Source organism: Pan troglodytes, chromosome 1 (assembly GCF_028858775.2).
Source record: "Pan troglodytes isolate AG18354 chromosome 1, NHGRI_mPanTro3-v2.0_pri, whole genome shotgun sequence".
NCBI lineage: Eukaryota > Metazoa > Chordata > Mammalia > Primates > Hominidae > Pan > Pan troglodytes.
Genome location: NC_072398.2, coordinates 32,016,725 through 32,032,848, shown reverse-complemented (window position 1 = coordinate 32,032,848; position 16,124 = coordinate 32,016,725). Strand labels below are relative to the sequence as shown.

At 38.8% G+C, this 16,124-nt stretch overlaps 1 protein-coding gene across 30 annotated transcripts in view; it reads right to left on the bottom strand.

The window, feature by feature from the left end:
* ESRRG (estrogen related receptor gamma) overlaps window positions 1-16,124 on the bottom strand; it is a 640,701-nt gene that overhangs the window by 572,553 nt on the left and 52,024 nt on the right. For 5 of the 30 annotated variants that reach the window (XM_054658893.2, XM_054658911.2, XM_054658899.2 and 2 more), the window contains exons 1-2: window positions 7,344-13,093; window positions 186-343 (exon numbers count right to left, since the gene is read on the bottom strand). The exons of 15 other annotated variants lie outside the window; for them this stretch is intronic. The gene's annotated coding sequence lies outside the window, so the exon portion shown is untranslated. Of the gene's footprint in view, window positions 1-185; window positions 344-7,343; window positions 13,094-16,124 lie in introns of those variants that run through there. 10 more of the 30 variants (XM_063791995.1, XM_063791964.1, XM_063791973.1 and 7 more) reach the window with 5 other exon arrangements.

The window sequence follows — 16,124 nt, the reverse complement described above, 5'->3', positions numbered from 1 at the left end:
TAAGAAGGTTGCCTAACCTTGACTTTAACCTTGGAAATACAAGGACTTTTCATCTTCCTCTTTCCACTCTGACTTATATTGCATCTCATTTCTCATACAACAGTCTAGGGCCTCTCCTCTTTTTCTGGTCCCCTATGCTTACCAAAACCCACATCTTCAAAACAAACATGCAAAGCAGGAAGTACCTCTCAGAAGGGAATTCCGTCTGCTCTACAGAGTGCCAGTCGGCCACATCACAGAAGCAGCAGGCAACTCTCTAGGGAAGACACCATAGTGTCTGGTGGACTCCAGGAAGCTACAGCACAAGAAGGCACAGGATTCCCTCCAGGCCCCAGCCTGGATTCTAAGAAAAAAAATAATGTTGTAAATCACAGCCCTCACATCATTCCTTAAAGACCAGATGATGGTGTCCCAGACTCAAGGGCAATAGCAAAACCTGCAAAAAATGGTCACTTATTTCCATTTCCCAGGAAGACCCTCATTATATACAAAGATGTGACTCTCCTCCATCCACATGTCCCCAAGTTCCTATAAGTTGATTCTAATTGGAAGAGATCACCAAAGTAGAGAGAAAAATCTTTCTGGGGCAAGGGTCCAGGAAGTGGGGGTAAAATGCAGAGAATGACTCTCATTTTGGCTGTAAGTTGAGGTGATCTTAGGGAAACTACATAACTCAGTTTCTTCATCTGTAAAATTAGGAAGAATGCGGCTTATTTAGTTCACAATATTTTAAAATATCAATTAAGAGAAGTAAAAGCTATTTTAAAATAAAAATCATCAAATAGTATTAAACACCTAGTATTCTAATATAGATTAATCTAATTTATGTCTATATTTGCAAAAGTATAAGAGGACTTTAGAAAATCTCCAAAGTTAATTTTTTTTTTTTGAGATGGAGTCTCACTCTATTGCCCAGGCTGGAGTGCAATGGTGTGATCTTGGCTCACTGCAACCTATGCTTCCCAGGTTCAAGCGATTCTCCTGCCTCAGCCTCCCGAGTAGCTGGGATTATAGGCATGTGCCACCAGGTCTGGCTAATTTTTGTGTTTTCAGTAGAGACAAGGTTTCACCACATTGGCCAGGTTGGTCTCGAACCCCTGACCTCAGGTTATCCACCCCACTTTGGCCTCCCAAAGTGCTGGCATGACAGGCGTAAGCCACCACTCCAGACCAATGTTAAAATCTGGAAAAGCAAAATAATGCTTTTAACATTGTTTGTCCTCACATAAATGTACCTATACTTCTCTCCATGCCTCTTTCTGTGTCTATATTTTTACATGAATCTCTGTCTCAAAAGATAGCAAAATAGAGTAGAAGAGTTCACTTGATTCGAAGGTAAAATACCACAATGTAAATCTCAATTCCACTATTTCTAGTTGTGTTACCTTGGACAAAATAATGTCTGAAATGGAAATGATGATCCCAGACACTCTACTTCCAGAACTGGTGACCTGTTAAATGAGAGCCACCTACTTCTGCCTTTCTCTTTCTTTCCTTCTCTCCACTTTCTCTTCTTCCTCCTCCTCTTTCTTCTCCTCATTGTCCCATTATTCTTGTCCACCACTGCCATTTCTTCTTCTCCATAAGACAGAATTAAATTTGAGTTCTGTGATATTTATGTGATTATTAAATAGCAAAATTAAATTGCTTTTTATTGTGATTGCCTTCCATGTTTCTGCTATGAGACTTTTGAATACCCTAGAATAAATGCAGTTATGTATTGGGTCTCTCCTTCATTGCAAAAAAACAAAAAACAAACAAACAAACAAAAACACCTTTCCCACAAGCCCTGCAAATTTTCTCTAACTTAATGAAGCAATATGTATATATGTAGGGAAGTTTATGAATTTGAGGCTTGGCTCTGTCACTTATTAGTCTGTGTGAACTTGGGCAAGTTTCATTTTTGGGGCTCAATTTTCTCATGTATAAGATAGGGGTAACAATATCTATCTGATAAGAGTAATGAGAGAATTATATCAATTAAGATACCGGTAAAACACATAGCCTAATGCCTGGTTAAATGGTAAGTGAACAGTAAGGAGCAGATACTATTATGTGAAAACTAAAAATCAGTTTTATATATTAATGGCACCTTGACTAACTTCAATATTGGCAATTTGTAGGGAGAATTTCAAAATAGGATGTTGCCCCATCAAATAGCTTGGAGACAAAAACCTCCAATAATGTCTAATACTCACTGAATGCTTACTGTATGCCAGACATTTTCTTGGTAATCTACATGTGTTCATTCATTTCATCCTCACAACAATCTGATGAAGTGGGTATAACTATTATTCCAATTTCAGATGAGGAAAGAGAGATGAAGAGTAGTTCAGTTACTTCCCTAGGTCATCGCAGATAGATGAGCCAGAATTCAAACCCCTGGGGTCTAGTTCTAGAGCTATGATGTAAAGCATTTTCCAAAATCATCTTCCTCCAGGAAAGATGGCATCTTCTAAACCAACTGGTATGTTGCCAGTAATCTGTTACCAGTAATAAAGTACTGGAGTCTGCTGATGATTTTCTTTTTAATTTAAATGGGTGCAGTTGCACTTATAATGTAATTATTGATGTTCAGTAACATTCTGATTTCCTCTCTAGTGTAGAAAAGAAAGCAGTGCAATCCAAGCTAAAGCTCTGGAATTACTCAGAGTCCAGTGCTCATCTGCGGTATGTGCATGTCACCCGTCAGCATCAGCATCTCTGTCATCACCACCACAGTTATCATCACCACCATCGTATTATTATATATTGATCACTCTATGCCAGGGATGTGGTGATTCTTCACATATGTTTTCTGTATATGTTACAGCAGAAGAAAATGTTGAAAACCACTGAGCTACACTATTCCAGAGGCATACTTATAAGACTTTTCTCATAATTCTACCATATACCACTGACCTGAAGAGGGAAAGAAGAGTACAATAACATTACTGGTATTTATTTTGTGTTAATCACTGGAATAGGCATTTTAAATATATAATCTTATTTAATCCTCAAAATAGGCCTAAAATATAGACATTATAGTTATTTTAACCCCAGCTTTACAACAAAGGGAACCACTGCTCAGAATGGCTAAGCATCTTTCCCAAGGATGGCGGAATTTTGAAATTACAGCTTCAGGATTTGAACCAGACCTATAATGATTCTTTTGAGCAGTCCCTTTAAGATAGTTTTACTATTTTCTAAACTGGGGGTGTGTGTGTGTTTTCTCCTATGACACGAGCTGTCTCTTCTGTTATCTATTTATTAGAAAGCAGAAGCCTTCAACAAAGTTCTAGATTGGGAATCTGAAATCGCAAGCCATAGCCCTGGTTTTGCAGCTCATGTGTTGTGTGGGCAACTTATTTATCTATTAAAATGAGGAATTTCATCTCTAGCCTGCTACTTGCTATGATTTCCCTAGAAAAACATGACAAATACCCATTGTCATTCATATGATATCCAGTCATATGATATCTCCCAAGGGCATGTTCTCTGCCCTTGGGAAAGAAGATTGTAGAGAGAAGCCCACTGCACTGATGTGCTTGTTGACTGGAGCATCAGACAAGGGTGGTTAAAAAGAAGGTTGGCTGGGAAGTGTGAGAAAGTCATCCACCTTGCAGCTGTCTCTGCCCGAATAGTACCATGGCTAAATAAGAGTCTCTCTCTAGAGATCTCTGCTGGCACCTTGTCTTCATTCCTTTCTGGACAAAAAAAAAAAAAAAAAAAAAAAATCCTCATGAAGAATGTATTGCCTTCTACATGCAACTGCCAAAAACCCAACTGTAGGCAAAATCCATCTGACAGAATCTCTTAACTGCTTTGATTCAGTTCTTAAAGGAGATTAGCTGTTGGAAGGTCACAGAGAAGCCATCCTACTGCACACTGCAGCTTGGGGTTTCAAAGCTTTCACTACTAAGGGGATCTCCGTGCTTGATGCCCCTTCTCTCCATGCTGTTTAATCAATGAATCAACAAATAGTTACTGAGCAAGGCTTCCCTAGGGTCTGCAGGTCACTTCAAATGTGGCTCTCCTGTTCAATAGCAGGAGAAAGAAAAACGGATTTTTCTGACTCCTCTTAAAGTTTCCGTTTATAAAACCAGGGCTGGCATCAAAAGACTGTGGGTCTCCTGTCCCTCTTTTTTCATCCCCTGAACTCTCTGATTCACAAGTAAAAATGAAATGTTATGTAGCTGGGACAATATATAAGAGCTGGAAGGGAGGAAGGAAAGAAGGAAGAAAGAAAAGGAGGGAGAAAACAAGGAAGAAAGGAGGAAGCGAGAAAGAGAAGTAAAGAAAAGAGCGAAGGAAAAAAGGGGAGAGAAGAGAAGAAGGGAGGGACACGAGAGAAGAATGAAAGAATGAGAACCTTAGATTTCAAGAAGGGCAAAAGACACAGTGAACATGTAGACAATACTCCCAAGAAATATATCTTTGGTAGCATATACACTCCATACTTACTAGTCTGTTCATTATTACTGCTTTTTAGTATATTTGATTATCTTTGTGAACCCCTACTTTAAAGCTTTTAGGATTAGTGTAATTATGAATGCTTTTTTTTTTTTTTTTTTTTTTTTTTTTGAGACAGAGTCTCACACTGTCGCCCGGGCTGGAGTGCAATGGCACAATCTCGGCTCACTGCAACCTCCACCTCCCAGGTTCAAGCAATTCTCCTGCCTCAGCCTCCCCAGTAGCTGAGATTACAGGTGCCCACCACCGTGCCTGGCTAATTTTTTGTATTTTTAGTAGAGACAGGGTTTCACCATATTGGCCGGGCCAGTCTCGAACTCCTGACCTCAGGTGAGCCACCCACTTTGGCCTCCCAGAGTGCTGGGATTACAGGCATGAACCACCGCGCCCAGCCATGAATCCCTTTAAATGTCCCTCTGCCTTGACCCTACCAATAGAATCACACATAAAATGTGCATTTAGCCTCAATACCCATAGTATCAGAAATCCACCCCCCCAAAAAAAAAAAACTCAACTAGTTTTTCTAAGTAATTTGTATGAAAATTTAAAAAATAATGAATATGAATATTACTTTTGGTTTTTAATAACAATGTTATATAGGGTAGGTGCAGTGGCTCATGCCTGTAATCCTAGCACTTCGGGAGGCCAAGGTGGGAGGACAGCTTGAGCCTAGGAACTCGAGAACAACCTGGGCAACAAAGCAAGATGCCATGTCTACAAAACATTTAAAAAATTGAGCCCAGGAGTTTAAGGCTGCAATAAGCTATGATTGTGCCACTGCACTCCAGCCTGAGCAACAGAGAAAGACCCCATCTCAAAAAACATACTTTTTAAAAGTAAAACACTATACTATGCTACAAAATGAATCACCATCTCCCAAGTGATGAAAGCTACTGTGATGTACAGTTGTCACTATGACAGGACCAAACAATGGTGTGAATAGTGTCCTTCTCTGTGAAGCACACAGAGCAGGATTCTACTTGATGATATTTTTCCTCAATCAAAAATACAGTCATCTCTCAGTATCCTTGGGGATTGGTTCTGGGACTCCTGCATATACCAAAGCCTAAACATACTCGAGTCCTGCAATCAGCCCTGCTGAACCCACGTACACGAAAAGTCAGCCCTCTGGACATGGGTTTCACAGCCCACAAACACTGTAGTTTTGATCGGTGTTAGGTTGTAAAAAAATCTACCCACAAGTGGACTTGCACAGTTCAAACCCATGTTGTTCGAGGGTCAAGATAATAATGAAACCAGCAACAGTTTACTGGACACTTACTCTGCCAGACACACTGCTGAATACTTTCCATATGTTATCTCATGTAACTCTTTCAGCCAACATTGGTATACATTATTACCCTCACTATACAGATGAGAATGTGGAAGGTCAGGTAGGTGAAGTCACTTTGCCTAAAAATATTAAACATGGTTAGGTCCAGAGCAAAACCCCAACCCATGTCTGACTCTGAATATTATGCTTAATAATCACCCTGTACCTAACACTTTTAGTCCTATCTTTCAGCTTGGAGAATCAAGGTGAGGAAAAGTAAAAACAGCATATTTTTATTATATTTTACCCCAAACTCCACTTATACTTGGTGTTCCCACACTTGCTTCAAATTGCTCCTTTCCCCCCCAACATTAATTACTAGAGTCTATTCTTTTATATCTTTTTGATAAACATAGCTGGTATTAGAATAGAAAACACACCATGAGATCACAGTATTAACCATGATATTCTGAAACATTTTTCAGTCTAAGCATGCAATAAGGCTCTCCAACATCTTAAAAAGATTGATTTTAAAAAAAGCTTAAATATAAGCACTATGTTAACACTTAGCACTTACAGTTCTAAACAAAGAGTTTGCCAGATAAAATCTGGAGTGTATGTAGAGGGGGTTGATGCTTTTACATTTTATTGAGCTTCTAAATTATAACCCTCATGCTTTTTCATGTGCTGATTGGTTCTATTACGGTAGAGGTATTAATAGAAAAATACACACCTGAAATTCTATCATTCAGTATGACACCTGTATATGTACAATGATGCATCTATTCAGAAGAATCTATATGTTAAAAGGAGTTAAAAGAGCCATTATCTTTTGTTCCAGGATGATGCAATTATTTATACCATCTGTATGTGGAAGGAGGTATGGCTCAAGAAACCAGTTCAGGTCTGTTTCACCTTGAAGCTCAGCACACCTAGACAGAGTCCTTTGCTTAAAGTGCCTGTGGTTCCTTGAGACTGACTCTGAGCATCTTCATTCCTGCATGCATGCTGTGTACTGACTAGATCCACCTCCAAATCTGGATAAAGACACGGCTATGCTTCCAAATGTCCCCTTTCCCCCCAGATTTGGCTACTAGACATTCCTCACTTAGTTTTTAAAATAAGCATAGCAGATAACAGCACACCAAACAAACCACGAGGTTAGCACATAACACAGGTACAATTTGCTCATTTTTCTCGGTTGAAGGCAAATTTATGAATACAATCATTTTCACACACTGAAACCACCTCTACCAGAGAAATGCAAATATTATTGTGATATCTGGTCCTCGTAGAACTCAGAAAATATCTGGGTGGATGAAAACTCTGAAGTTAGGACACAGCACTTCTCACAGTATCTGCATGTGCTTATTACCATATGGCAGAAGTTGTTTCTAAAGCAAATAACAGTTTTCAGAAAGACCGAGTTTACGAATTAATCTGGAGACAGGGAGAGAGACAGAAAAGACAGTTGTACCATTTAAAAGCTAAGGAACGAAATGACCTATTCCTCTTATGTCAAGACGTGAGAACTTCTAGTACGCAATTAGCTTGACCTTCCATAAAGGAAGCCCTGAAATACAGACTTCCTTTTTGTTTCTAAAATAAAGGTACTTACCAGTGAAAACCCACAAGTCACCACACTTTGCCCAGAATCACATTGGCCGCCCTTCTCCATGGAAGCACAGAGTGGGACCTGCCAAGTTTGTGGAGATACCTACTTGGGTTGGTTGGAAATAGGTAAGGGGGGAAGAAGGGGGAGAAAATAAAGACTTTCCCTTTAAAACTGAACAGAAGCTGATACCAAATCACATGACCTTTTACCGTAATTTCTATTAAAATCATTTCATGTCTGGTTGCCTCTGCTCTCCTGGCTCATTTGTATTGTTTACAACAAGTCATTGCACTGGCAGTTAGTGGTGGCTGAATCCATGGTTACCCGTTTTTACATTCACTAGTTAAATGGAATGCAGCTCTGCTGTGGGTTTCAGGGAGCAAGCTCTTAAGAAACCACAATCCAGCTATCAATCAGACTAATCTGAGAGAAATTAATCTTATAAACATAAGTATTGTTGCATATTAAAAATTGATAGAAAGGGGGCATGGGCTTTTATTGGTTGGAGTTAATTGGAGTTATGAAAGTGGACAAGCCGAGATTTGACTTAGAGCCTCAGAGTGTTCAGTCTGTGGTCTCCATCTGACAGCCATTCACACTGTGCACCTAAAAAGCTTTCAAGGGTAATACGACCACCCTTGAAAACAAATCCACCACTTTCCAAAATTCTGTGAGCATTTACTGACCTGAATGTTCTTAGAATCTAGGTAGTGGCTAAATACAGGTTTAACCAGACTGCAATCCTAGCAAAGTAACTTAAACAGATATATACAAGACAGTAAAACACCAAACAGACAGCACTAGGTAGGATTCAATTAAGACAAAACCTCAGTGGAATGCTCTTTATGAGTAAATTAAAACTGCAAACTAATATGTTTTGAGAGCAAGAACAGTACAAATTCATTCTTTTGTCCATGAATTTATGTGGTTAATTCTTTAAAAACATTCCCCAAAGCTAACTTGTTTCTCAAGATGGACATGACCAACAATTACAATTCCTAATAAAAATTTAGAAGTTTTATAGTTTAATGCCCACAGTAATTGTCCCACAAGTCACATCTAAATGCTAAATGAGAACAGCAAATAGTTAAAGCTAACATATTACAACCCCATCTACTGCAAAGTCACTGTATCAGAAGCTAGAATTGATTTGTTTCCTCAGAACGAATTGAAAATGAATGTAACATAACGTCAGAAAAATCCCTCCTGCACTGCTAATCGGATATTGTATAATGGTTGATTGCAGCTTTGCCCTGTACTATTGCTGCCTAAATCATACATACTTACACGTTCTGGGTTCTTCCAAGAGTTTGGTGCAGTTTCAAGGACAAATGTCTTAAGGAAGCCTCTCTACTGTGCAGCAGGGAGCCTAGCTCGGATCTGATGACAAGAGCACAGTGCTAAATCTGACAACAGAGAAGGAAACTTCCTGTGTGAAGAGGAGATCTTGGAAAGTCTCAGGGTTAAAAAGGCTGCTTTAAATGTGCTGGTTGATTTGCTCCCTGGTTGTGTATACACAGTAGCAGCTGATCTGTATTTGCAGCCCTGCAGAAAGGAACCTTTACTGAAAACCAATGGCATCACATTTCAGCGGAGCTGGTGCCAAGTGCTGGAGAGCAGAGCAACCTTTGACAACTTCACACAATGCACCCCAGCAGACTCACCACAGGTCAGAAAGGAATGTGGAAAGTATCTCCCTACCAGGTTTCATCTCAGGTATGTTAGCGCAGTCCCTGGGAAACCACACACTGTTACTGGCTGGATTCTGACAACAGTGTAAGGTATTCTCGGGACTTATACGTAGTTCCTGTCTCTGCTGTCCTGACCTACAGTGTACTATATTTTAACAGAAGCTTTAAAATGAATCAGGATTTTTTTAAATGCATTTCCCTCTGCTTCTTATAGAAACCTTTGTATGTAAGGTTCCTCTGTTTTTCCTCAGAAATAAACTGAGGACAAAATAATGTAAGATCGGGTAGTCTGGTATCAACTTCTGCATTCTGTCTCCCAATGCAGAGGCTGGAGTTTTAACATTAATGTGTTGTCAGGGGCCATTTTAGTATTGTTCATTAGAAACTGGGGATGGCTGCAAAACTTCACTCCAACAGAACCAACTATTGTAATGAGCTATAGAGATGTTGGAACAGACAAGCAATGAAGAACATGAAATATTCCACTGTTTAGCAGTGGAATCACCTTCTTTATTATCATCCTTAACGTAGAAGAGAGTGAAAATTCTAGACCTTACCAACTGTAGTAGTGAAAGTTAAGACAGAGTAAGAGACAGAGAAAAAGAGAGAGACAGAGATAGAAGGTAAGGGCGGCTGCTAGTGGCAGTAACAAACTTAATCCAAGTCATTGGTTAACCACTTCATTAACTGTGAGTTCCTCACTGCCCTTCCTTTCTCTTCTGTCTCTATGACAAGTCCAGGTTATGGTATATTATATGGTATTTTTCACTATTGTGCTTTTTACTTCAAAGGCCAGAAATCAGAACTGACAGTTTAACAAAAGGCCACGTTAAATGTGTCAGGCAGCTCAAGAGAATGTTCCCTTACTTATCTGAAAGCCAGCCCAGGAGCTGCCTGGGCAATTGGTGAATTATCCAAGGTGTTTGCTTTTCATTTTGGCCACACTATTGTTTAGGAATAATGATAATTCCCTTACATCTGAGAGTCCACATAATGTAATGAATAGACTCTGGGCTCTGGTGCCAAGTAGATCTAACTTCCTATCTCTACCACTTTCTACCTACATGAGGTTGGAGGTTGCTTAAAAATCTCCGAACTTCTGTTTCCTCATCTGTGAAATGGAGACACTGTAACTACCATACGCAATTTTTTGTGAAGTTTTAAAGAATAACACATGTCAAGGGCTTACCACAGTGCCTGGCACGCATGCATTTACAAACATTTACTGAGCCTCCTCTCAGAGCCAGGCACAGTGCCAGACACTGGGGGCACAAAGTCAATTAAGACATGGTCTCTACCCTCAAGTGCAGTTCCACAAGTGTTACATATTTCCTCCTTCCCTCCCATAATTTGTGCAGTCTCTGTTTAAATGCTCTGTTTCGTTTGATCCTTCCAACAGTCCTATGAGATAGATGAAGCTACACCCAGTTTACTAATGGGAAAACTGGCTTGAAAGTGAGGGTCACACAGCTGGTAAATTGCAGCCTAAACATCAATCCAAGCTTTCTGATTCTGTCAAGTTCTCTTTAAGATATATATAAATATATATGAATTGACCACATAGCATTCATATTTTGCATTATTAGATATTATACTTGTTATCTTCGCAGTGTCACATATACATATAATGCACTTCCCTGCAGGTAGCATAAGTCCCCTAAAGAGAGGCACTATATCTTAAAATTACTTTATATTCTCAAACAGGCCTAGCATGATGTTAAAGATATTACCTGTTTAATAAATTTTCCTAAATTGAAAAAAACTCAAGTCGGGTCAATTTTACTACCCAAAATCGTCCTCACAGAAAGCTGGAACCCTTCAATAAATGATGGTTTGGAGGTTATATGTGGCCTTCCAGTGCTCATGCTGTCTATGTCATTACTTCCAAATCATTATATACATGTCAAAGTTCTTAACACTGACTCATCATCAAACTCCCTGAAGATTGTTTTCTTCATTTGTTTAGCACGTATCCTGTACACTGTAGCCCTGATGAATTTTGGTAAAAGTGATTAAATATTTACTTTTTAATTCAAGCCTGACCCGAAGACATCTCCTGATTTCTGGGTCCACTCCAGTTTCTAGTGTTTTGTTTGTTTGTTTGTTTGTTTGTTTGTTTTGGGGGGGATTTTTTTGAGACAGAGTCTCGCTCTGTTGCCCATGCTGGAGTGCAGTGGCTCGATCTTGGCTTACTGCAAGCTTCGCCTCCCAGGTTCACGCCATTCTCCTGCCTCAGCCTCCCATGTAGCTGGGACTACAGGCGCCCGCCATCATGCCCAGTTAATTTTTTGTATTTTTAGTGGAGACAGGGTTTCACCGTGTTAGCCAGGATGGTCTCAATCTCCTGACCTCGTGATCCGCCCACCTCGGCCTCCCAAAGTGTTGGGATTACAGGCGTGAGCCACCGCGCCCGGCCCCAGTTTCTAGGTTTAACAGTTCACAAAAGTGTAGAGTTTTGTTGATCATTATCTTATAAATCAGAGCACAGTATCCAGCAATCTTGGGTAGAGTTTGCTTTTTATACATATATAATCTGTACAAACAGCTCAAATTTCTTAAATAATTATTGATCTACTGCTTCATTTTATGCATTAAAATGTAACCCATTTCTGATGGACGAGTTGATTAGACATTTATCAGTGAATTATAGGTAAAAATATTCTTTTTTTTTTTTTTGAGACAGAGTTTTGCTCTTGTTGCCCAGGCTGGAGTGCAATGGCACAATCTCGGCTCACCGCAACCTCCGACTCCTAGGTTCAAGTGATTCTCCTGCCTCAGCCTCCTGAGTAGCTGGGATTACAGGCATGCACCACCACGCCCGGCTAATTTTGTATTTTTAGTAGAGATGGGGTTTCTCCACGTTGGTCAGGCTGGTCTCGAACTCCCGACCTCAGGTGATTTGCCCACCTCAGCCTCCCAAAGTGCTGGGATCACAGGCGTGAGCCACCGTGCCAGGCCAAAAATATTCTTAAAAGACATATGTATGGTATCTAGAACTTGGATTTCAACGAATGTATTACATTCATTAGTTCTTTCTGTTTGGTTGGTTGGCATTTTTTAGAGATGGAGCCTTGCTATGTTGCCCAGGCAGATCCTAACTCCAGGCCTCAAATAATCATCAAGCTTTACCCTCCCAAGTAGCTGGGATTACAGGTGTAAGCCACTGCACCCAGCACTTACTATGTACATTAGTTCTAATCTTATACCCTGGGCATCTTTTAAGATGGAATTTATAATACTATTTCTAAGTATTTACTACCAAACAATGATTCCTTCAGCCTTAACAAAAATCCAGGAAATTTAGATTAATAGCAACGTCATGGCAAAAGTGCCAATGACAGGCGATATTTGAGATAAAGCACACAATTACTGAATACATTGTTTTTGTTTCCAAAGTCAGTCACTTGTTTGTTTAGACAAGCTGTAGCCATCTGTAAGGGAAAGTAAATATGCTCAAGCACTGGCACTGCATACGTGAGAATTGTCAGTCTCACTACCATCTTCGATGTCCAGCTGCCCAGCTGCCCTGCAACTACTTCAGGGAGAAACTAGCAGTTGCCCAGCAACTACTTCCTGCTTCCTCCCTGAAGTAATACGTAAAGTACCAACCACAATGCATGTTCTACAGTAGACAAGAAATGTACCAACAAAAGACCACTCTGGAGCTGAGCAAATTCACCTCAGAATGGCCAGATCTGTTCAGCACAGAGAACTGGTGGACCTAATGACTCTTCTTCACCATCTGAAACCAAGTAACTTTACCATTTATAAGCACTTTTATAGCCAAGAGTCTGACTCAACTCTCATATCCATCTTGAGAAGCAGATGCTTTTATTATTCACATTTTTATGATTATAAAGGTTCAAAGAATTAAAATTAAATAATGTCTCAAAATCATATGGCAATAAGTGATCCAGTAGAGATTTTGAAATGAGAGCTCTAATTCCAAAGCCTTTTCTCATAACACACTGTCCTTTCCCTTCAGGGGATACGTGCACACACTAGTTTGCCTCTTTTTCCTTTTGGCTTCACATCTCACAGCTCAGTTAAGTACAGACAAGGCTATTCCCCACCCTCATCCACATCCCTCACCCCCACCCCACACACACACACCTCACCCTCTTCTTCATCCAACTGCTTCCATTTTTCCTTCTCTCACAACTTGGCCAACTACTTCAGAGAATAGCTTTTTTTCTATCTCCATTTTTCCTCACTCCCCCTGTTCAATGAATTTAGGTGTTAAAAGCCACATCTTATCACAAGTGATAAACTTAGAAGTACTGCTAATATTTCAGTGTATCAGGGAAAGAAAAGCCATATACTTTGCAACCAGCCTCAAAGAGTCCCGAAAGTTTCTAAGAATCCCTTTCAGATACTCTGCAATCATTTCTGTCTCTTTTAAACTTCCTGTTATATGTGCTTTCTTTTAAACACCAACCATCGCAAGTCTAGATAAATGATAAACTCTCATTCTGTTTTACTGCCTTTGTATTATGCTTATCACTTGTATCATAATAGAACTGTTCTTTACATTTTGTTCATCACTGATAATACACTATTTCACTCCAATAAGCAACAAAGGGCTTGTATGGTCTAGCCTAGGAAACTAATCAGAATTTAAGATTGTTTTCTGCAAGACCAAAAAAACAAAGTGTTTTAAATATCTACTAATTGATTTACAATGGAAAAATTTTAATGCAAACCAGACTCTAAATTTCATGAGGCTTTCATTCGAAACCACAGATACTGAGCTCATTTACTACTCGGTATACTAATATTTCTAGTCATGGCGTAGGGCCATACTTAAGTAAATAGTTAGTTTATAGAAAGGAAATAAATAGGCTTATGATTAATTGATTGATCATTATCAATCATGCACTAAACTCAGAATCGCAGGGGTGAAGTAAGTTGGAGACCATGGAGTCAAACCCCTTCATTTTAGAAATGAAGAAACAAAGGTTCACTACTGCCCTCTGATGAAGTGGGTAACTAGCTCATACTACAAACCCAGCTTAGCACCATTTCGAGTGACCTTTAGCTGAGGACTGCCATATGCTAGTATGCACATTAGCTACAAAGAGCACAGTTCTAACTTTGAAGGTGATTGGGCCAAAGCATCATCAGGTATTATATCCCAATTCTGCAACATTAGGAAAATAAATGTTCATAATAAATAGAAAATGAATTTCTAATAACTGAATTAAACTGTTCATCTAAATAGCCAACTTCAGATTTCTCTCCACACATAATAACTTGGAAAAATATATAGCCCATGTTTACTATAGTACTATAGCTACAGTCTCTAAGAAAAGCTATAACTTGCTAACAATTTTCCTGATTTATGTTTGAAAACATACAGGGCATGAAATGATTTCTGCAACCTTACATTTTCCTCAAGAACACTGGTGAGCAGAAGATATATTCCAAAAATCATGTGGGATTGCTTGCTACATCTACTTCTTTCATAGAAATGTATGATAAGCAATTATACATGCTCCACCAAAAAAAAGTCATTAGGTTTTTTTCCCCATTAAGGGAGGAAAGAAGAAAAATGGAAGAATGGATTAAAAAAAAAAAAAACAAGAAACAGGAAAGAAAGAGGAAGGAAGGGAGGGAACTCTGACAATAGGATCTATTTTCAAATAATGTTTACAATGTAAAAACTGATTGCCTCCTTAAGGAAGAAAGTGCAATAAATATTCTTCTAAAGAACAGCTTGTAGATAATGTATGGTTATAAACTGTAACTCACTATACAAATATTAGTTATTCTTGTTGCGAGTATTTAACATATATGGAAATTTGCTTACAACCTATAAGTGTGCTAATAAAAATAGGTATTTGTGAATATAAATTACACTGGTCATAAAATCAGACTTATTAATCTAATATATCTTAGAATGAGACCAAACTTAAATGAGCCACTCTGTAACGTAGATATCTGGAAACATGGTTTATCCTATTCCATTAGTATCTATCAGAATAGGAATGCAAAAGTTTTGCTATACTTCACATAATGTTGGCAACCTGAATTTAAATCTTCAAACTAGTAAACAATCACTGTCAGGCATGCATATTGTCCAAGTTAAAAAAAATTTGTATAGGGAAAGTAAAATGAGCAAATTCATTTGTTAACATCCTTTTAAGTGTCCAGGTTATTTATTTTAGCAGATACACCATAAGAAACAGCCATATAAATAAATAAAATATCTTTGACTCCCCAGTATCTTGCATTTTACCACAGGTATTCCAAACACACTCAATCTTTTTTGTGTGTGTGATAACTATGATCATTACCTTGTTTAAATGAACAAAGTATCCTTCATAATAAAAATGTAAATAAAGGCCTGATTTAAAACTATAAATGATTATTCTTCACAACTATAGGTATTATCAAGCATAATATTATAAATATACTAATAAACATCTGTATATGGTTTACATGTCCAAGAGGAACGGGAGATGAGATTTATCCCCAGTACAGTGCAGGGGGCAAGCTAAGGAGAGAGTGGCTTTTCACAATGGGTTGTGAATCAAGGATGAGTAAATGAATGGTATCTAACCTCCAAGAAAAAGAAAACTTCCTTCTCTGTGTGATAGACATAAAGAGTTGCAATAATTTCACAGAAATTTTTATCAGGAACATACTACCAAGAATTTTTGCTTCAAGGTTTGCAGGAATTTTTCTAGTTCTCTGAACCATAAGACTGTGTGTATTGACCTTCTATTTCAAAAAGCTGTGTTACTTTCTGCAATCATCTCTTAAAAGAAGGCCCCGTGGGGCTCTGGCTCTCCCTTTTGGCACCACCACTAATTCCAATACAAACGTCATATTATAGATTAGGTTCAAAATTATCTAAAGATTGTTCTGGAGAAAGATTTTTTTTTCTTTCTTTTTCTTTTCTTTTCTTTTTTTTTTTTTTTTTTTTTTTAGACGAAGTCTCACTCTGTCCCCAGGCTGAAGTGCAGTGGCGCCATCTCAGCTGACTGCTATCTCTACCTCCCAGGTGCAAGCCATTCTCCTGCCTCAGCCTCCTGAGTAGCTGGGATTACAGGTGCGCACCACCACACCCAGCTAATTTTTGTATTTTTGG